The sequence below is a fragment of the Palaemon carinicauda genome, unplaced genomic scaffold, assembly GCF_036898095.1.
Source record: "Palaemon carinicauda isolate YSFRI2023 unplaced genomic scaffold, ASM3689809v2 scaffold732, whole genome shotgun sequence".
Classification (NCBI taxonomy): Eukaryota; Metazoa; Arthropoda; class Malacostraca; order Decapoda; family Palaemonidae; genus Palaemon; species Palaemon carinicauda.
The window spans coordinates 29,290-52,500 of NW_027172019.1; the positions used below are offsets into that span (position 1 = coordinate 29,290).

At 39.5% G+C, this 23,211-nt stretch overlaps 1 long non-coding RNA gene across 1 annotated transcript; it reads right to left on the minus strand.

Annotated features, from left to right (window-relative positions):
- Window positions 1-12,296: 12,296 nt before the first annotated feature.
- LOC137637433 (uncharacterized) lies at window positions 12,297-22,485 on the minus strand. Its single transcript, XR_011043626.1, has 3 exons — window positions 22,436-22,485; window positions 20,089-20,176; window positions 12,297-12,773 (listed from the first exon to the last, which is right to left on the minus strand). It is a non-coding gene; the product is annotated as an uncharacterized lncRNA (long non-coding RNA).
- Window positions 22,486-23,211: the final 726 nt, after the last annotated feature.

Sequence of the window (23,211 nt, forward strand, 5' to 3'; positions counted from 1 at the left end):
GCACACTCCCCTGAAGAACTTCCTGAAACTTATTCTCTGATAGAGTTTCCCCCACACTCACTTGAAAAACTCTATGCGAAAGAAATGACTGAATAAATAGTGGTAGTTTTCCTTTTAATCCTAGTTCATGAATTGTTTTAAGTATACCATATCTCCATGTGGTATCATACGCCTTTTCAAGGTCGAAAAAAACTGTCACATGGTGCTGTTTGTAAGCAAAGGTTTCACAAATAGAGGACTCAAGTCTTGTTAACACATCAGTTGTTGAGTGCATTTTTCTGAATCCACATTGAATAAAATACCCTTTTTTTCAAGGTACCACATCAACCTTGCATTGACCATCTTCTCTATGACTTTACATAAACACGAAGTCAATGCAATAGGTCAATAGCTTGCTGCTAAAAACTTGTCCTTACCGGGTTTTAAAAAGGATAAAATAATGGCTAGTTCCCAAACATTTGGGTAACTAAGATCATGCCATATTCGATTAACAATACTTAAAATAAATAACTTTGTATTAAAATATACATGTTTAACCATTGCATATGGAATTCCATCGGGTCCAGGAGCTGTATCGTTGCAAGTAGCGAGTGTGGAATCAAGTTCTCTTTCAGTAAAAGGAGAATTATACGACTCTTCCCTTCCTGTTGCAAAATTTAAAATTTTCTTTTCTTCAATGCTCCTGCACTGGTGACCAGGAGCTGCTACACTCTTGCACGATACATTTGAAAAATGGTCAGCCAGGGCATTGCTAACTTCATTTCCTTCAGTCATAAACTGACCATTCACTTTCAACACTACTGTTGGGTTCGGGGTAAATTTGCCTGCAATCTTTTTCATTTTCCTTCATACAGAAGATGGTGGTGTTCTACTATTAATGGAGGAAACAAAAGCCACCCAAGATTGGAGTCTAGCTTCTTTCATGGCACGACGGAACTGTGCTCTACACTTTTTGTATGATATCAAATTTTCCTCCGTACAGCATCTACGGAATCTAGTCAGGGATTTTCTGGTGGCTCTGTGCAAGGCTGTTAATTCTGAGGACCACCACGGGACTGGTCGTCTTTTGAATAGTCCTGTGGTTTTGGGAATCGAATTGATTCCTGCTGTATGGAGAGTTCCATTCAGTAGGTCTATGGCATCATCAATACTTTCAAACTATTCTGCTCTCCCTTCGATTTCACTTAGCTCAGAAAATTTAACCCAGACTGCCTTGTCTAGATTCCATCGTGGCGATCTTTGCAAAGGCGGACCCTTGTTGGTGTTTATAATGATTGGTGCATGATCACTAGTATGCCAATCATCTAATGTCCTCCAATCAAAATCAAGAAGGCAGTTAGAGCTTGCGATTGAAAGGTCAATGCATGACAAGGTACCTGTCTGAGCATTGAAGTGCGTGGGCTCTCCTGTATTGAGGAGTCCCACATCCTCATTCTCCACAATTGATGAGATAATATTGCCCCTTGTGTTGGCCAAAACATCACCCCATAAAGGATGTCTACCATTCATATCTCCCAGTAAGAGAAAAGGTTGAGGGAGTTGTTGAATGACCTCTGCTAAATCATCATATAAAATATTATCATTTGGAGGTAAGTACAGAGAGCATATTGTATATTTTCTCCCTATATCAATTTGTACAACCACTGCCCGCAGGGTTGTACATATAGACATAGGTATTTGGGGAACATCTCGACGAATGTACATGAGACTTCCGCCATGGCTCCCTGCTTGTTGATTATATGGTGTTCTATAGCTAACATACTCTCGAGGACTGGGAGTGTTAGAATCAAGCATACTTTCGTGTAGACATACAATTATGGGGGAATGTTCATGAATCAGGGGCTTAAGTTCTTCATATTTCAGCATCAAACCCTGACAGTTCCATTGCAAAATGGAGGAGAAAACTATGGATTATTTCTGGAAGACATCTTGGATGAGGTCTTCCCATTAGCAGTTTTTAATCTAACATTGTTACCTATAGGTCTCTTCAGAGGTGGTCTTGTTATGTTGGGTTTTACGTTTGTGTTTTTCTTTGTATATTTTTCATCTATTTGTTGAGGTGGATGGTGGACCACGACTTGAATTTCTGATTTATTCAGTTTATCTTCTGGTTCATTAGAAACATCAACAGACAAAACATCAAATTTATTTGATGTCATAACATTAACGTTTTTAATGGAGGGTGGAGAGAGAGATGGAGGTCTCTCTCTTTTACGATTAATAGATGGTGGGATTCGAGGTTTTTGCACTTTTCTCATTACAGGTGCATCAGGTAAGTTAGTCTTAAGTGGAACCTCCATCAGATCAAGCAAGGACATGGCCTGAGAGAGGTTTGTATTATTTTTTGTAATGGGGATGAAGGCTGTACAGCAATGGGCAATGACCTAGTGTTCATACACCGTGGTAAAGCCTCAGGAGGTATCATGGTTACATCGTTATTTGACATTTTATCAGATGGTATACATTTTTTTTAGCTATTGGCAGTACTAGGTTGGTTTGATTTTAATGCCTTAGCATATGTATTTGATTTATTTAATAGTCTTTTGGCATGGGTCACACTTATATGTTTTAAGTTCGATTTGTTGAGGGCAGCTTCCTCCAACTTATATAGCTCGCAGCTCTTGTCTGTGGATTTATGATTCGAGCTGCCATTTAAACACCTGGCTCCAAGTGCACACTCTCCATGGTAAGATTTGGAGCAAATACCACACATCTTTTCATTTTTGCAAACTTTAGATGGGTGCCCAAATTTAAAACAATTAACACACTGCAGTGGCTTGTGCTTGAAGGGTCTTACTTTAATCCTTTCGCTCTCAATAATAATATGAAAAGGTACATCAGCATCCTGGAACGTAAGGATTACCATTGATGTACCTGGGACTTTGTGAACTTTCCATACATTTAGTGGACACATGGCCAGTATCTCCTCCTCTGTAAATTCATATAGATCTCTGTTAAAAACTACGCCCCTTCCGTAGCTAAAATTTAGGTGGGGTTTGACATCTAACTTAATGTCATCATTACTTATTTTCATAGTGGACAATATTACAAACTGTGTACTGGATTTGGCATGGATAAGGAAACTATTTTTTCAAAAACGAGATATATCGCCTGGTGCAATAGTTCCTACTTTTTTCTGAATCAATTTGCATATTTTAAAATAATTCCCTGTAACCCCTTTTGATTCAGCTATAAGCCACATCAGTGGTTTTGGATTTCTCTGGGAGGGCATAACTAAATCTGCGTCTTTTTCCAACCAATCGGCAGGCCTATACACATCCAAATCTTTTGGTACCTTATCGCAGAGAGCAGCCGCGACATTCAAGTTATTAATTTTAATATTATTCAAGTTACTTATTGCACTAAATGCTTCGTCATAACTACTGTAAGATATCCATGAATCCCATGTTTCAGCTTCAAGTTTCATCCTTATTTCTTTTATGCATCCATAGCATTCAAATGCTTTACATGGACATCATAATTTATCTCTATTGAAATTTGAGTCCCTTGTTAGGCTGGAGGAACGTAGAGAGTAGAGGTCCCCTTCTTTGTTTGTTTCTTTTGTTGATGTCGGCTACCCCCCAAAATTGGGGGAAGTCCCTTGGTATATGTATGTATGTATGTATGAAGGATTCGAAGGGGGGGGAGTCAGCAAATCCAGGGGATGGGGAGTCGGTATTTAAGGGTCCATAGTTAAGGGTGAGATTTTCTTTGTTTTTTGTTGGTTTTGTTAGTTTCCCTGCTTGAGAATTTTAAGAAAGTATCATACGTTGGAAAGGAAATTTGCTTTCTCCACTATCGGTACAATGAGAGTATACTTCCCAGATGGTCCACTCCATACCCTACCCGAAGGATAGCATCAAAACAGATATAGAGGCACAGGATTCCTTAGGCGACTTCTCAGCTACCTTCTTCTCCTTCGTCCCGAAGAGCACCCACTGGATCTCAGTCCAATTAGCACACTCCGGACACGTAGAGGTAGGGGAACACGCTTTCCCCCTACACGTGTAGCACAAGGAGTGGGGATCAACCTCAGGCTTGGAAAGGAAAGCCCCGCAAGACTTCCCAGCCACAGGCCCAGGGCAACGACGAGGATGCTCCATAATGCAAAGCTAACACACCAAGAGACACAAGGATGTAAAGGGAAAGTGAAATGGAAACACGTGGGTAACACGTGGTAAGCACAAAGGATGGGGGGACACAAAGGGTCGCACAAGGTAAGAGAGAGCGCGGCGAGATGATTATCGCGTCGCGACCAGAAACTTACTGGCGATTCGACCCGAGCTAGCACACTGCCCGACCCCGGGTCGCCTCAGGGCACGTACCACGCTGCCAGAGGTTGACCCCGTAGAAAACGGGAAGAGGGAGGGTAAACTATGCAAAAAGCTGGTCGGTTAGGTAGAGTTAACCAGTAACTCCTAGGAAGGTAGTTCTAGGTAAGTAACCGTGTTGGAACAAATATAATACTCAAGAGTTAGGACAGCAAGACAAAAGAAAGTTGATAAAATTAGGAGAAGGTCGAAGAAATATTCAGCAGAAGGAATAAAGGAAAGGGAGAGAAATTTTGATTCGAACTTGGGGAGTAATTTCCCCAAGTTCGAGAGCCCTCTTGCCCGTCATTAAGTTTCAGCACGGGAATGAAATGCTGTGCTGAAGCTCAATAACTTCATCAAGGCATTCTCTTAATGGGAGAGAGAGACGGCACGTCTATACTCTACCAAGCCAAAAGTAACAGTGGTTACTCAACCGACAGGTGTGAGTGAGCGGGATAGCTAGTCTACCACAACCCCTTCCTGCTAACTAGAGGATGGGGTAATTATCCCTCACTAAAATTGTCTTGGCTGGTTTTCAGCGTTGCCAAAAGTAATACCCTAATAAATAGCGAAGGTTTTTATCTGTCGGAACAAATGTGTTTTGTGTTGTCAAATGTACCAGTAAATTGGGTTTGTGCATGTATTGTACCACTATATAAGGGTAAGGGAGATGTGCAGGAGTGTTGTAATTCAAGAGGTATTAGTTTGTTAAGCGTAGTTGGAAAAGTGTATGGTAGAGTAATGATTAATAGGATTAAGGATTAAACAGAGAATGCAATCTTAGAAGTACAGGGGGGTTTTAGAAGAGGTAGGGGTTGTATGAATCAGATTTTTACAGTTAGGCAGATATGCGAGAAATATTTAGTAAAAGGTAAGGAGGTGTATGTTGCGTTTATGGATCTGGAGAAAGCGTATGATAGAGTTGATAGGGAAGCATTGTGGAATGTGATGAGGTTATATGGAGTTGGTGGAAGGTTGTTGCAAGCAATGAAAAGTTTCTACAAAGGTAGTAAAGCATGTGTTAGGATAGGAAATGAAGCGAGTGATTGGTTTCCGGTGAGAGTGGGGCTGAGACAGGGATGAGTGATGTCGCCTTGGTTGTTTAACTTGTATGTTGATGAAGTGGTAAGAGAGGCGAATGCTCAAGTGCTTGGACGAGGATTAAAACTGGTAGACGAGACTGACCATGAATGGGAGGTAAATCAGTTATTGTTTGCGGATGATACTGTACTGGTTGCAGACACAGAAGAGAAGCTTGGCTGATTAGTGACCGAATTTGAAAGGGTGTGTGAGAGAAGGAAGTTGAGAGTTAATGTGGGTAAGAGTAAGGTTATGAGATGTACGAGAAGGGAAGGTGGTGCAAGGTTGAATGTCATGTTGAATGGAGAGTTACTTGAGGAGGTGGAACAGTTTAAGTACTCGGGGTCTGTTGTTGCAGCAAATGGTGGAGTGCAAGCAGATGTACGTCACAGAGTGAATGAAGGTTGCAAAGTACTGGGAGCAGTTAAGGGAGTAGTAAAAATTAGAGGGTTGGGCATGAATGTAAAGAGAGTTCTATATGAGAAATGATATTTTAATTATAAAATAAATTTTTGAATATACTTACCCGGTGAATATATAATAGCTGCTACTCAGCGGCTCGACAGAAAACACACTCAAAAACTCGCGAGCGATCGCTATGAAGGTTGCGGGTGTGCCCACCAGCGCCACTATCGGCCAGATACCACTCTTGCATGTAAACAAACCCTTCAATTCTTCTCGTCCCGCTGCGTCTCTATTGGGGAGGAAGGGAGGGCCTTTAATTTATATATTCACCGGGTAAGTATATTCAAAAATTTATTTTATAATTAAAATATCATTTTTAAATATTTAACTTAGCCGGTGAATATATAATAGCTGATTCACACCCAAGGCGGTGGGTAGAGACCAGAGTTAATTAAGTTTACAGCGTATAAGCTAAGAGTTTTTGACAGTTATCAATATAACAAAATCAAAATATATAGGTACCTGGTAAGGAAGTTGACTTAGACGATTACTCTGCCTTATAAGTCTGTCTTCCTCACGAAGCCCAGCGATCCTCTTAGGATGCTGAAAGACTCCCAGGAGCTGAAGTATCAAGGGCTGCAACCCATACAACAGGACCTCATCAAACCCTAATCTGGGCGCTCTCAAGAAATGACTTTGACCACCCGCCAAATCAACAAGGATGCGAAAGGCTTCTTAGCCTTCCGTACATCCCAAAAAACAATATTAAAAAACATTTCAAGAGACAGATTAAAAAGGATATTGGAATTAGGGTAATGTAGTGGTAGAACCCTCACCCACTACTGCACTCGCTGCAACGAATGGACCCAGTGTGTAGCAGTCCTCGTAAAGAGTCTGGACATCTTTTAAGTAAAATGACGCGAACACTGACTTGCTTCTCCAAAAAGTCGCGTCCATAATACTTTGCAGAGATTTATTTTGCTTGAAGGCCACGGAGGTTGCTATAGATCTAAATCCGTGCGTCTTAACCTTAAGCAAACATCGGTCTTTCTCATTCAAGTGAGAATGAGCTTCTCGTATTAAAAAATCTGATAAAATATGACAAAGCATTCTTTGACATAGGCAATGATGGTTTCTTAACTGAGCACCATAATGCCTCAGATTTACCTCGTAATGACTTAGTACGAGCTAAATAGAACTTAAGAGCTCTAACAGGACATAATACTCTTTCCAGTTCGTTGCCTACTATCTCTGATAAGCAAGGAATATCAAAAGATTTAGGCCAAGGACGAGAAGGCAGTTCATTTTTGGCCAGGAAACCAAGTTGAAGTGAACAAGTGGCTTTTTTCTGTAGAAAAGCCGATGTTCTTACTGAAGGCATGAAGTTCACTGACCCTTTTAGCCAAAGCCAAGCACACTAGGAAAAGTGTCTTGAGGGTGAGATCCTTCAGGGAGGCTGAATGTAATGGCTCAAACCTGTCTGACATGAGGAACCTTAGGACCACATCTAAGTTCCATCCAGGAGTTGCCAAACGACGTTCCTTAGAGGTCTCGAAAGACTTAAGGAGATCTTGGAGATCTTTATTGTTGGAAAGATCTAAGCCTCTATGTCGAAAGACCGAAGCCAACATGCTCCTGTAGCCCTTAATCGTGGGAGCTGAGAGGGAGCGAACCTTTCTCAGATGTAAAAGAAAATCTGCGATTTGGGCTATAGAGGTACTGGACGAGGACACAGATGCTGACTTGCACCAGTCTCGAAAGACTTCCCACTTCGACTGGTATACTCTAATGGTAGAAGCTCTCCTAGCTCTTGCAATCGCACTGGCTGCCTCCTTCGAAAAGCCTCTAGCTCTTGAGAGTCTTTCGATAGTCTGAAGGAAGTCAGACGAAGAGCGGGGAGGCTTAGATGGACATTCTTTACGTGGGGCTGACGTAACAGATCTACCCTTAGAGGAAGACTTTTTGGAAAGTCTACCAGCCATTGAAGTACCTCGGTGAACCACTCTCTCGCGGGCCAGAGGGTAGCAACCAACGTCAACCTTGTCCCTTCGTGAGAGGCGAACTTCTGCAGTACCTTGTTGACTATCTTGAATGGTGGGAATGCATATAAGTCCAGAAGAGACCAATCCAGTAGAAACGCGTCTATGTAGATTGCTTCTGTATCTAGGACTGGAGAGCAATAGATTGGTAACCTTTTGGTCAACGAGAAGGCAAAGAGGTCTATGGTGGGTTGACCCCAAGTAGCCCAAAGACTCTTGCCCACGTCCTTGTGGAGGGTCCATTCCGTGGGTATCACCTGACCCCTCCGACTGAGACAGTCTGCCAAGACGTTCAAGTCCCCCTGGATGAATCTCGTCAATAGGGAGATGCCTCGAATTCTTGACCATAAGAGAAGGTCCCTTGCGATCTCGAGCAGCGTGAAGGAGTGTGTGCCTCCTTGCTTGGAGATGTACGCCAAAGCTGTGGTGTTGTCTGAGTTGACCTCTACCACTTAGTTTCGAAGAAGCTTTCGAATATCATCAAGGCCAAGTGGACTGCTAATAGCTCCTTGCCGTTGATGTGCATGCTCTTCTGACTTGAGGTCCACAGACCCGAGCATTCCCGACCGTCCAGGGTTGCACCCCAACCCAAATCCGACGCGTCTGAGAACAACGCGTGGTTTGGGTTCTTGACTGCTAGGGATAGTCCCTCTCTCAGACTGATATAGCTGTCCCACCATTTCAGGCATGCCTTCACCGGTTCGGAGACTGGGAATGATACCGTCTCTTAACGTCTTGTCCTAGTTCTAGTGAGAGGCTAGATGGAACCGGAGAGGCGGAAGGTGTAGTCTCCCTAGTGAGACAAACTGCTCCAGGGATGAGAGAGTCCCTACGAGACTGTTCCAACTCCTGACTGAACAAACGTTATCTTTTCAGCATTAGTTGGACTTCGAGCAGGGCTTGTTCTAATCGGTGGCAGACGGAAAAGCCCGAAAAAACTGGACTGCGAATCTCCATCCCCAAATATAGAATAATCTGGGATGGGATCAGTAGGGACTTTTAGGTTGACCAAAAGTCCCAACTCCCTGGCCAGACTCAACGTCCAATGCAGATCCTGCAGACAGCGAAGACTGGACGATGCTCTGAGAAGCCAGTCGTCCAAGTACAGGGAGGCTCGGATCCCCGATAGATGGAGGGATTTTGCCACATTCCTCATGAGCCTTGTAAACACGAGAGGAGCAGGACTGAGGCCAAAGCACAGGGCTCGAAACTGGTACCCCACATTCCTGTAAACAAACCTCAGAAACGATTGGGAATCCGGGTGTATAGGAATGTGGAAGTATGCCTTCCATTAATGCTGTCAAGACAGCCTGGTAGACTTCATCATGAAGTTTGTCTTGACAATGAACACATTGAGCGCACTTGCCTCTTACGTACTCCTGCAGTGAACATGGCTGCCAGATCATTGGAGCCATCCCTGAGGAACTTGTTCCTGCAGAGAACGTGGCTGTCAGATTATTGGAGCCATCCCTGAAAGCCTTGTTTATGCATGACATAATTGTAAGCAAAACTTCAAACGCTCGAAAAAAGACTCCTAACAGGAGATGGTCTAGCTCTAAAGTCGACCATAAAATCTTGGAGCGTCTCATGGCCAGGCGCCAGGGAGAGTCTATGAGTGTCATATCATACTCTCGCTCTATAAGCCAGCTTAAAAGTAGGGAAAGCAAAGGCTGTCTCCCCCAAACTCCTCCTGGTGATAAACCAGTCGCTTAGCAAACGTAAAGCTCTCTTAGAAGAGCGAGAGAGCACTAGCTTAAAAAACAACGGCTTCGAAGTAGCTAGGCCTAGTGTAAACTCTGACGTTTAGGCGAACGAGGAGCAGCAGTTACAAAAAGATCCGGACAGAGATCCTTAAAAATCAGTATGATTTATTTAAAGTCCAAAGAGGGCTAAGCAGCTTTAGGCTCCTCTCCATCTGACAGAGTCCTCAAGGGAATATCAGTAGGAGGGGGAACAGCAACTTCCTCATCTGAAGGAACCTTGTCCGACAATAGCCGAGTCTCAAGCAAGGGAGAGACCTACCGTGGTGGCAATGCTTTACAAGCAGAGTCCACACGCACTGGTGCATTAGTAGCGGACCAGGACGCAACGTCATGTAACTGCTTGACAGTCTGTGAACTGTCAACAACAACAGGTGCGTGAGGACGCACAGCGTCCACTCGAGACTGCTTTGACCGCCTAGTCTGAGCAGTCAAAACTCCTCTAGAATGCGGAGGTTGACGCTCAGCATCAAAACAAGTCAACTCCGATGGTTGGCGAACGTCCTGAACGTCAAAAGGAGCATCAGCAAGTGGCCTAACGTCCAAATGCGGCTGAAAAACCACACGAGACCGCATCGAGTGTGGTTCTAAACAACCTGACTGACGTGACTTGGCTACGCCAACGTCAACAGGACGCACAAAGGAACGTTTGGGTGGCTGAAGGCCAGGATCTCGATGAGATAAACGGCTAGGCTCAACGGACTTATCGGCAGAATAGTCTTCCATAAGGGAGGCAAGCTTATTCTGCATGTCTTGCTGTACAACCCATTTAGGATCAACGGGAATGGTTGCGGTAAGAGACGAGGGTAACGTCTGTGACTGCAAAACCTTGCCTACAAAAAGACTCTCGGAGTCTGTGTTACGCTTTTGTTTAGGCGGCGAGCAGTCTTCCGATGACTGCATAGGGTCAGAGCTGTCCTAATAGTTAAAACCAGGACGCTGGACCTGTCCTGAAAGGACTGACTTTCGCTTAAAGGGCCTCGAAACCTTGTTCCACGGTTTCTTATGCGAAAAGCCTTCGGATGACGAGGAGAAAATAGTCTCTCTTGCCTTATGGTAGGGGTGATCTTGGTGAGATACGCCTGATACCATAGAGGGAACGTCTGTTCGCTGATCAAGGCCTCTCGAACCCATAAGTCGCACGACATTACTTCTCCCCTGGGCTTGGGAGCTTGCAAGAGGTCCCGGACTAGGCGAACGACAGGCACGAACAGACGAACCCTCGGTCGCAACACTGATAACACTTTGCGCAATATCACTTTATCACTACGATTTTCTGTTTTGCACTTATTTCACTGAAATCAAATTTTTTAACAATTCAATTAGGTATGAATAAAACTGATTTCTACCTGAAGCACGCAATTCTACCCTCATCAAAAGGTTATGATTGCAAAATCAGTCGTATAATGTAAGCACATTAATACCAGCAAAAAAACAGTAAACATATTTTAAGATAAAAAGATCAGTGGCTGGGGAAGAGACTAAACACTAGTTCATTCAAAACTATGTTTTCAATCTCTCACCGTACAGTGCCTTGGGACGAGAATTAAAAACTAAAAACGTTTTATCCTTTCTCCCCGTACAGAGACTAGGGACGAGAGTAACTCGAGAACGTTACCCGCTTGGGACGAGAGTAACTCGAGAACGTTACCCGCTTGGGACGAGATAAAGATCGGAACGTTTTCTCTCCTCTCTCTCCCTCCGTCTCTATCTCTCTCTCTCTCTCTTGATTTCGCACCGAAGAGAAGAGCCCACTTACGTTTCGTCAAAAAACAGGTTATTTGACCAAAGGAAAAAACTGAAAGGTTTTTTAATTAAAAAGTTCCTTTAAAATAGAATTTAAAACATTTAAGCTTTGAAAGAAGAATGAACAAAACGTCAAAATCGATTTACTCTTTCTGCAAAGTGAAACCGTGATACTCTCTCTCTCTATCGTAACGATAGAGCGCAAACTGCGTAGCATAAATAAACTAAACGTTAGTTCATCTTTGAAACAGTACGAAGACTATTCAAAGAAAATCTTTCATAAAATATCTATTAAAAAATATTCATTTAATAAGTTTTAAATCATTAGCTCTATAAAAGCTATTTACGATTGAAAGGGCTCAACGTTGCTTAACTTCGGTTTCCAAGTTAGGACCGCCTACTCTCAGGAAAGGTCGCATATAAACAAATCATTAAAATTTATCTTGATGTTTATTATAAATGGAAAGCTAATCGAAGAGGCCTAATAAAGGCGGGTGAGATATAAAATATATAGAGGAAAATCTATAATTAATTTATAACGTGATAAGATATTGCTAAAAGCCTAAACACACTTCCGTACTAAGGGAAGGGTCGGCCATTTAAAAGTCAAGGAAAGTCCAAAAAACAATCCAAAGTCATCAAAAATTAAATCTATCCAAAAACGAGTTCAAGATTTAAGTTGAAGATAAAACACCTGTACTGCGAAAGCTCAAACCAAAATGAAGTACTTCACCAAATATGTTGAGAAAACTCCAGGTTCTACAGCGAGTAATGATACGTCTTGTCGTCAACGTCGACAGAGAAGAATTGAAGGGTTTGTTTACATGCAAGAGTGGTATTTGGCCGATAGAGGCGCTGGTGGGCACACCCGCAACCTTCATAGCGATCGCTCGCGAGTTTTTGAGTGTGTTTTCTGTCGAGCCGCTGAGTAGCAGCTATTATATATTCACCGGCTAAGTTAAATATTTAAAAAGTTATTGTACCAAATGTGATGTATGGATCGGAGTTGTGGGGAATGAAAGTGATGGAGAGACAGAAATTGAATGTGTTTGAGAAGAAGTGTCTAAGGAGTATGGCTGGTGTATCTCGAGTAGATAGGGTTACGAACGAAGTGGTGAGGGTGAGAACGGGTGTAAGAAATGAGTTAGCAGCTAGAATGGATATGAATGTGTTGAGGTGGTTTGGCCATGTTGAGAGAATGGAAAATGGCTGTCTGCTAAAGAAGGTGATGAATGCAAGAGTTGATGGGAGAAGTACAAGAGGAAGGCCAAGGTTTGGGTGAATGGATAGAGTGAAGAAAGCTCTGGGTGATAGGAGGATAGATGTGAGAGAGGCAAGAGAGCGTGCTAGAAATAGGAATGAATGGCGAGCGATTGTGACAGTAGGCCCCGCTGTTTCCTCCGGTGCCTTAGATGACCGCGGAGCATCAGCTGAAATGAAAAAGATATTTCTATTAATTCATCATCTAAGGAAATATAAATTTGCATAATTAAAAATAAATAAAGATTAATTTCAACATTTAAAATTGATCTTAGGCATAACAGAATGTTAAATACCCAGAAAAAAATTGAATTGTCTATTTTGTTTCATGTGGCTTCTATAAAGGTATGGTCAAAGGACCAGTATCCGAAGAACTGAAAAGAGGAGACAGGTCAAGTCAAAGAAGCTAGACAGCTTAGGTAAAAGAAACTGGAAGGTAAACATGAAAAAAAAGCCCAGTTAGGAAAGGAAATAAGGAAATAAATAAACTACAATTAAAAGTAAATACCTTAAAAACAGTGGCAATATTAAAATAAATTTCTCATATACCCTAAAAAACCTTCAAAAAACCAAAAGAATCAAAATAAAATAGAATAGTGTGCCCGAGTGTACCCTCAAGCAAGAGAACTCTATCCATGACAGTTGAAGACTACGGTTTTGAAATAAATAAGTAAATACTGAGATCATGATGAGCGGTATATGGAAATGGTTTGGGCATGCTCTTTGCACTCCCCCAAGAGAGATTAGTTCACCAATGTTTAGCTGGGTTTCACAAGGCACTAGTACAGTTTGAAGTCCCAGACCTACATGGCTGAGGACTATGAAGTGTGAAGTAGGAGATAATGAATGAAGAAGTATCGATTTAAAAGTTGAAAATAGAGATGACTGCCGAAATCTAACCGAGCCCCTTTGCGTCAATAGGCATAGGAAATGATGATGTATATTGAAGACTAATCTATGCAAGATTTCTAAAAAAAAAAAAAAAAAACTACAAATACATTTGCATGCTTATAAATCTTTTTTTTAAATGTTCAATAAACACCAGTACTACATTCATTAGTTACTGTATAGAAAATTCTGTACCAAAAAAAAAAAAAGCAAACATTTTTCATCCCTAATTATTTATCATTAATTTGATTTATTCATTCTTCATTTCATATGACAGAATTATATGAAATCTGGCAGAAATTGTACAAGGCAAGTGACATTAGAGAGAGAATATTTAGCATTAATTAGAAAATGGAAAAATCAGAAGAAAACATACACTAGTTTAAATAGACTGAATTATTTCAATACTTAATAAGCTTTCATGTTCTAAACCCCTCTGAAGTATAAGAAATCTTGGGGAAATTGCACAGAGTACTTGGCATCCTGCCTAGTATCGGGAAAATCAAACACAAACTAATCTAAATAGAATGAATTATTTCAATACTTAACCGGCTTACATGTGCTAAACCCCTCAGCATTTTAACCTTGGAGTTCAGCATCATGATAAAACTATTATGCAAATACCATTTATGGACCCAGCAGGAAAATCCAAAGGCCATGCTCAATAATGACATCATACAATCCTGTTTACAGCGATTGCAATATAAGCCAAACAAGCCCAAAGTCAAAGGGATACTGGTGCTACTGGCTTAATAGGTAAAAAAGAAAGTTTAGAGGTGAAGGGTAGCTTGACTTGAGTTACTTTAAGTGATTGATGACACTGGAAAAGCGTATGCACTATTTACCTAAAAGAAGACCTTGAAACTGAGCATCATAACCATAAAATGTACAGCAAACACTTTGCCAAGATGCGAAGGCACTAATAACTACTTTTGACTTTATCAAAAACACGACAGAAGATGATAAGGACCCATATAATAGGTGAATGCTAAGCTGATCATTCACTAACCTTTTAGAGAGAATTGAGAAAACATATCCCCTATAAACATTTGCATCTCTACCCTAATTCTTTTAATTTAATATTGCCTGAGATTAACAATTTAGTACATTTACCTTCTGGATACTTTCCAGAGAGAATCCTTTTGTATGGTACAGCATTTTCCAGATACTTTCTTCAGCTAATGCTAGCCATTAACTAGATCCTTTGAACCCTTAGAATGTTCCCATTATCCTGAATATCAACATCTACAACCATTGCATAACACACACAAGCCTATTAGGTTATAAACCTCAACTATGTTACTCAGAAAGAGTACGAATGGAGAAATACCTTACGATCAGTAAAAACATTAAATATTTCCTGCAAATTTGAACTTCTGGAGATTATTCCACAATCTGGTTACAGCTGGAATAAAACTTCCTGAATAGTATTGAACCTTAAGATGGAAAAGGCAAGACTATTGGAACTAGCTGCATACCAAGTACTACATACAGCATGGTACAGTCGGCAAAGATCTGAAGTGAATGTTAAGTATGATATATTATTGGGGCATAAATTTCTGAATACAAACAGAATTATATTGCATCAAGTATAAGAAATTATTGAAGTAAGGCTGGGCGAGTGTATAAGCACTTACTGTACTTGCAAGTTAAGAATAGGAATCTTAAAAGAAAACTAGTTATATGAAGCTTAAGCATATGCTATACAGATTATGAAATAAACAGGAGACGATCATTGCATGGCAAGTAAGAAGCTGGTGGAGTAGGAATCTGGGTATAAAAGGGAATAATCAAGATGTGTTTTATGTAGACGAGTCTATAGTAGATTATAAAACGAAGCTTATGGCGCAAGAATCGGACTGAATGATAAATGTGGAAGACCAAAGAGGGCTGTTACAGGTGACTGTGGACGTGCCATGGAAAAGATGAAGAAGTATACAGGAAGGTGATAGGTAAGGGGGGACTAGAACTGTAATACTTGTGAATGTTCATGATGAAAGGTATGTTTCGGGTGATCATTTAATGCCCCGTTAATTTTGACAATGAAAATGGTAATATAAGAAGTTGAGAAAATTAATTTGAGTCATAATTTGAATAAAAATGAGAAGCAGAATGTATAAAGAATGTTGTTGATAAGACGATCAAGAAGTAGAATGTGTATAGTATGTTGTCGGAAAGATTATCATGAAGTAGAATGTAAACAGTGCATTGCTGTTAAGACAAAAGTATGAAGTAGAATGTATATAGTATATGGTGTGTCATTAGAAAGACAATCGCTTAGTCTGAAAGATGATTTAGGGATGTTAAGGCTGGTAGTTTAAAACAGCTTTGAGTGAAAACACTACTACCGTATCTATCAGAGACCATGTCATTTTCCAAAGCAGCATTGTCAAGACTTACAAAAAAAGGGGTGCGTTTACACCAGGTCAAAGTCCATGATATAATATAGTCTAATTGTATGTGTGAAAGACGGATGGAAGTTTTTGATGCGTATTGATTAAAGAGAGGTGAATGAAGGCGACTGTGAAAGACAGGTTTCAAACGTATATTGTATTAGTACAGTATTTATATATAGTGTGCACAGGAGGAAAGTGTTTATGAAGTTCGATTCAGTTCATGGCTATTATCAAAAGCCAGTGTGTGCACAACCCAATGAAAATGCTTACCTATAATGGTGCAGAGTTTTTGGGAAAATCATTTGAGAATATGTTGCAAGAATGCATACTTCAGCATGTCAACAATTCCTTATAATCCAAGAGCAAATGGGTTGGCTAAACCTCAGTTCAATTTGCAGTGAATGTTTTTTTATATTGATCAGGCTTACATAAGTCTTCCTTCATAGTTTACAAATGAGATCTATATAAATATTAGATATCAAGATATTTGATATTCTGCATTCACTACTTCTCCTATAGTTTATTTCTTTATTTCCTTTCCTCACTGGGATATTTTTCCTGTTGGGGACCTTGTGCTTATAGCATCATGCTTTTCCAACCAAGGTTGTAGCTTTGCTAGTAATAATAATAATAACGAACATAGAGAGAATATAGAGTGAAATATTGCAATGAATGGACAAGATTGAATGAAATGAATGGGACTTGTATACAAAAGGTCCACAACTTACAACCAATTAACTTACAACTATTCAGATACGAACACAAATCCAACTGAAATGTATGTCAGATGATGTGATGTATCAAGAGTTTTTATACTGTAATAAGATAAAAAAATAACGTAATAAAAACATTTCCAATCCTGGTATTTATTGAAGGGCATGAAGCAGCCAGGAATCTGCCAGAAAGCTATCAGCCACTGGGCATCTCCCCTCCACAGGGTCTGTAAAGGAGACAGCACAAGGCATTCCTGCGGTGACTTAACGCTCAAACAGTAACAGACAGGCACCCTGTATCTGAAGTTGCTGACATGACTTTTGTAGCTGGAAATTATAGGCATGGGAGTCAGGTTAAGCCTACCCTAGGCCAAAATCTAACAACATTTGAATTACAAACAGCTGCTTGGAACCTATTAAGTCTGTAAGTTGAGGAACTTTCTGTATTTGTAAAGCTTTGGAGGATGCGAAATCACCAGGGAACAACGATAGCAAGACGGGCGTTAGGGAGATTTGGTGGCGTTTGAATCCGGATAAAACAATGAAGAATGAAGCTATGATTGTGGTGGATGGACCTAAAGTAGATTATAAAGTGAGGAGTGTGGCACATGTACTGTATTTGATGGAGTGATATATGTGAAGTTAAAAGTGATTATGGATAGTCCTAAGAAAAGAGGGAAAAGTATATAAGTAGAAAGATGAGTTGAGCATATTGAGTACATTTGTGAATGTTGGTGATAAAAGGTGTGTTTTGGGCTATCATTTAATGAGTAGTGGAACCCTGCCTGCAACAAGATTGGGAACATAAAAAGGAGAAAAACAAAATGAATCATAATTTGAATGAAAACAATAAGTAGAATGTGTAAACAGTAGCACGTTGTGAGAAACCAGATTTGAGAGACGGAAATATGAACAGAATCAAAAATAGTTTTGGGCAAGGTGAAGCGACGAGTAGGAGTACAACACAGCCGGACTCAACCAGCCTAAGTGAAAAGCGGTGATATGCTAGGCTAGCAGATTAGGGAAATATCCCCCTATATTCTACCTTGTGTTGAATCATACGGCCATCTCATTTCACACTGAATGCAATGTCTTATTCAATGACACAGTTAGATTCGTTACCCAGCGTCTAAGTGATAAGCTCGTCACCAAAACATGAACCCGCTATGGTCAGCATGAAAACGACTTACAAAATACAGGTACTATAATTATCATTATTACTAGCTAAGCTACAACCCTTCTTGGATAAGCAGGATGCTATAAGCCCAAGGGCTCCAACAGGGAAAAATAGACCAGTGAAGAAGAGAAATAAGGAAATAAACAAACTATATGAAAACAGTAACAATATTAAAACATATCTTTCATATAAAAACAATAAAGAGACTGTCAGCCTGTTCAACAAAAACATTTGCTGCAAATTTGAACTTTTGAAGTTCTACTGATTCAACTACCCAATTAGGAAGATCATTCCACAACTTGGTCGCAGCTGGAATAAAACTTCTACAATACTATGTAGTACTGAGCCTTATGATGGAGAAGGCATGACTATTAGAATCAACTGCATACCTAGTGTTACGAACAGGATGGTACGGTCTTGGAATATCCGAGTGTAAAGAATAGTCTGAATTATGAAAAATCTTATGCAACTTGCATAAACTAATTGAATGTCGGTACCAAAGATTAATATCTAGATCAGGAATAAGAAATCTAATAGACTGTAAATTCCTGTCAGACAAATTAAGATGAGAATCAGCAGCTAAAGACCAGACAGGAGAACAGAAGTCAAAACAAGGTAGAATAAAAGAAATAAAACACGTCTTCAGAATAGATTGATCATTGAAAATCTTACAAACAAGTCTGCCTTCCATTGCCTTTCTTTCAGCAAATGGAAAAAGACATTACATTTTAGTACAGTATTGATGAGATGTCCAAGACGGAATTCCTAGTTGATATGGGCGAAGGCAAATCGTTTGTTCTAGCCAACCGAATCCTTTGACTGAACCGAGCCCAACACCCTACATATGTCTACCAAAAAATGGCTTCTCATTAAAGACAAATGGAACCAGAAATATGGTAGAGTTCCAGGGTAAAACATACAGCTGGAAATTCATCACTGCATGAGGACACTTCATCAGTAGTGAACTCATCTTCGCATTACTCAACAGATTTTCTGATAATAAAAGACATGCTGGTGCGGTAGATGTGTCGAGGCAGCAACTCGTTCAGAGAAATACCCCTGTAGCCCCCATCCCTCCAAGGGCAGCAAAAAGCTCCCTGCAGGAACCACAAATATCTTAGCCCCTTCAGGATTTTCCCAAAGTATTCAAGGACAACCCACAGCAGGACTCCACGGATCTATGAAAACCCACACCAAGTCATATTGTTACACAAGGACCCCCAGTTGAAGCAGGCTTCAGATGGCTGGGTCCAGACAAACTAGCCAGAAGGGCAATTATTCAATGACATGGAGCAGGCAGGAATCTGCCAGAAAGCTATCAGCCACTGGGCATCTCCCCTCCACAGGGTCTGTAAAGGAGACAGAACAAGGCATTCCTGCGGTGACTTAACGCTCAAACAGTAACAGACAGGTACCCTGTATCTGAGGTTACTGACATAACTTACCAGCTCAAACAGCAAGAATATTCTTGAATATCAATCTCCTAAAAGGGTACTGTATAATATTACCAAGTCCCGGATGCAAAATAGGATGTAGAAAAGATGGCAATCATCACCCCAACAGGGACATACTTTTAATCATGGCTGTTTTGGCCTTCAAAATAAGATGCCACCTTTCAACGCCTTATGGGCAACCACCTCAGAGAATTACCCTGTTACATTGTTTACGTTGGCAACACCATGATCATCAACCCTAGCAAGAAACAGCACATCAAGGGCACCAGCCACCCGTTGAGATACTACCGCTAGAGTGTTATGGGGTCTTTTGACTGGCCAGACAGTACTACTTTGGATCCTTCTCTCTAGTTACGGTTCATTTTCCCTTTTCCCTACACACACACACACTGAATAGTCTGGCATATTCTTTACATATTCTCTTCTGTACTCATACACCTGATAACACTAAGGGCTATTTGGAACTTTCCAACCCTTGACCCCAGGGGTTATTTTTTTTTCAAGCACATTTTGCAGTACTGTATATCTTTTTTTAAATTGCTCTAACAGCCTTAATTTTTGTCATAGAGAGGTCAGGTTGGTCTCATTCTCTTGGAAAATGCCTGAAGATTTTCAAAAAAATTATCAAAATTTGCAAAATAAAAAATGTAAATGGCAGGTTTTTGCAAGGACGTACCAGTACGTCCATGGGGGTAAAGGAATGAGTTTTGTGAAACATACCAGTATGTCCTTTAGGGGTAAAAGGGTTAATATACAAAAGTGGGTGTAACTTGAAGAAATATACAGCAAGAAATAAAAGAAACTTAAGCCTACACATTAACTATTCTAAGATACTTTGAAATTCAAGTCATTCTTACCTTTAGTATCTGAATACAAGTCCAATGAGTAACAAAGGAGTCAGACATATTCTTCCAGTTCCTCTTTTTCTGTCTCTTATGTTTTCATCTGGAATGAAAAAGATATTTCTATTAATTCATCATCTAAGGAAATATAAATTTGCATAATTAAAAATAAATGAACAAATATTAATTTCAACATTTAAAATTGATCTTAGGCAAAACAGAATGTCTAAATACCCTATCCAGAAAAAATTAGAATTGTCTATTTAGTTTCATGTGGCTTCTATAAAGGTATGGTCAAAGGACCAGTATCCGAAAAACTGAAAAGAGGAGACAGGTCAAGTCAAAAAAGCTAGACAGCTTAGGTAGAAAGAAACTGGAAGGTACACATGGAAAAATAGCCCAGTTAGGAAAGGAAATAAGGAAATAAATAAACTACAATTAAAAGTAAATACCTTAAAAACAGTGGCAATATTAAAATAGATTTCACATATACGCTAAATAACCTTCAAAAAACCAAAAGAATCAAAATAAAATAGAATAGTGTGCCCGAGTGTACCCTCAAGCAAGAGAACTCTATCCATGACAGTTGAAGACCAAGGTTTTGAAATAAATAAGTAAATACTAATTGAATGACGGTACCAGAGATTAATATCTAGATCTCCTGTAAAAAAGAAAAGTATTTTAGGAATAGCAATGGTATAAGCAATAACATAGGCTAATTGACCACACAAGCAAGACAATCAAAAGCAGCTTACAGAAGTACTATTAAGTTTAAAACATACATTCCAAGAGTGCTGGGTATACTAGTTTAAAAGGTTATTTTAATCAACAGCATAAGATTTTTTATCATAGCGTATTCAAGGAATTCAAATAAATGTTATCCGCTTAACCCTTTTACCCCCGGGCTATTTGGAACTTTCCAACCCTTAACCCCCAGGGGTTATTTTTTTTCAAGCACATTTTGCAGTATATATCTTTTTTTAAATTGCTCTAACGGCCTTAATTTTCGTCATAGAGAGGTCAGGTTGGTCTCATTCTCTTGGGGGTAAAGGGATGAGTTTTGTGAAACGTATCAGTACATCCTTTGGGGGTAAAAGGGTTAATATACAAAAGTGGGTGCAACTTGCTAAAAGCTATTCCAGCAGATATTGAAAGAATTATCAGCCATATATCTCTCTCCATTGTAGTGTTTATATAACTAAATAGTATTGTAATGTATATTAAATCATTCATGTGATGATTATTCATTGAAAATAGAAAACTTTCTGACTATACGCTTCACAACTAGTATATTTTGCAATTCTAACATGTTTTCCGAGTCACATAAAACAATCTAGAACTGCATTTGAAGGACTTGTAACCATAGTACAGTAGACATTTAAGAGTGGGGAATTGTAACATTGTAGTAGCTACTACAAAATGTGCAAATAAACAACTGAACACAGTTTTATCATCTTAAAATATGAGGTTGTATGTATAACAGTGGCCACCTGTATGTACGATGACTTTCTTAGAATACGGCAGTGTAAGGGCAATCGCAGAGGGATGTTAGCCCCCGTTAGGCAAGTAAGGACATGGCTTGTAGGTTAGGTTAGGTTAGATTAGGGGGGTTAGGTTAACTGGTGTCCATTTTCTTATACACGGGAGGAACTGGCCGCTAATATGCAAAGGCTCTTAAAATTCTGTTTATGACACGAAATTATCGAGCTACTTCCTAACCTAATATAAATACATATTGTTCCAAAACTTTTAGCAAGGGCTGTGTCTCGGAGAGAGAGAGAGAGAGAGAGAGAGAGAGAGAGAGAGAGAGAGAGAGAGTTGTGTCTTGCCTAGCCTGTCTCAGTATGGTCATTAACTATACTGTCCCTGACTTGTCACAGGAAAAGGGTAGTTCCAAACCAACGTACATTAGGCTTCCTTCGATAGACAGTCTGGCATCCATAGGAGGGATTAAATAAGCATACAAGACTCTCAATATCCGAGCCTTTTCTGAATCTAATGAACTTTATCTTAACAGGTAAAATGATGACCACAGCCTAACTGTTGTAAACCAAATGGAAAAAAAAAGTTGATTTCATACGTCATCCAGATAAGTGTTATAATTCAACTAATGTATAGACTAAGAATATATGCAATTATAATGTATTCCAGCTTCCTTTAAATAGAAATATACTTCGTTTACTAAAGCCGAGTGGGACAAAATATGCCACCTCTAAGAGTCTAGCATAAGATAAGTCAATACTGTATATTTGCGAAACGAAAAATAATATATATCGAACATATAAATCAATACTTTATAATAACTATAAAGATAACATTTTTAAGTGAGAAATTGCATATCTAAATATATAAAACTTCTTACCAATACTTAGGCGTGTAACGTGTTTACATCTGGCCAAGTTCTTGTGCTGCAGACGACACAACTACACAAGTTTCGGAACTTATAAGTTTACTTTAATTTTAAAAAAACTTATAATTTTCTTTTATTAATACAAATTATATTTCTTTTAAATGATAAAAAAATAAATATACAATATCTAGTTAATTTCCTGTATTATCTGTCAGTATTCTTTAGCATAATATTCGAAATAATGAAAAAATTTGACTTTAAAACTACAAACGTAAACATTGCTTGTGGTCTGAAAGTGTCGTAACCATGGTAACCGAGAATTATTGAAGCATTTCTATCTATAAGTAAATAAGTACTTATAACTACTTATAAGTACTATGTTCGCGAGCATTTAACAATTAAGTAATTAAGTAAATATTGGGAAAAAGCCAGGATTAATTAACTTTTAAAGGTTAAATTATCGACTAAACTACTAAATGCCTTTTTGTTCGCTATGAATATATGCTACAATATACGTCCTCAATATATGAACCAATCAAATAAATTTCGGCCTAAAATACAATTTATTACATACGTAAATTGATCATAAATTTCAGCCTAAAATACATATTATATTACATAAGTAAATTGATCTATATATACGCTTCCGAGGTAAAAATTGCTGAATCATGTAAGAATGGGAGAGCCTCTCTCTCTCTCTCTCTCTCTCTCTCTCTCTCTCTCTCTCTCTCTCTCTAAAAGTTGTCAAAAGCTCATTCATATAACAGTAACAGAGACAGGAAATGTAA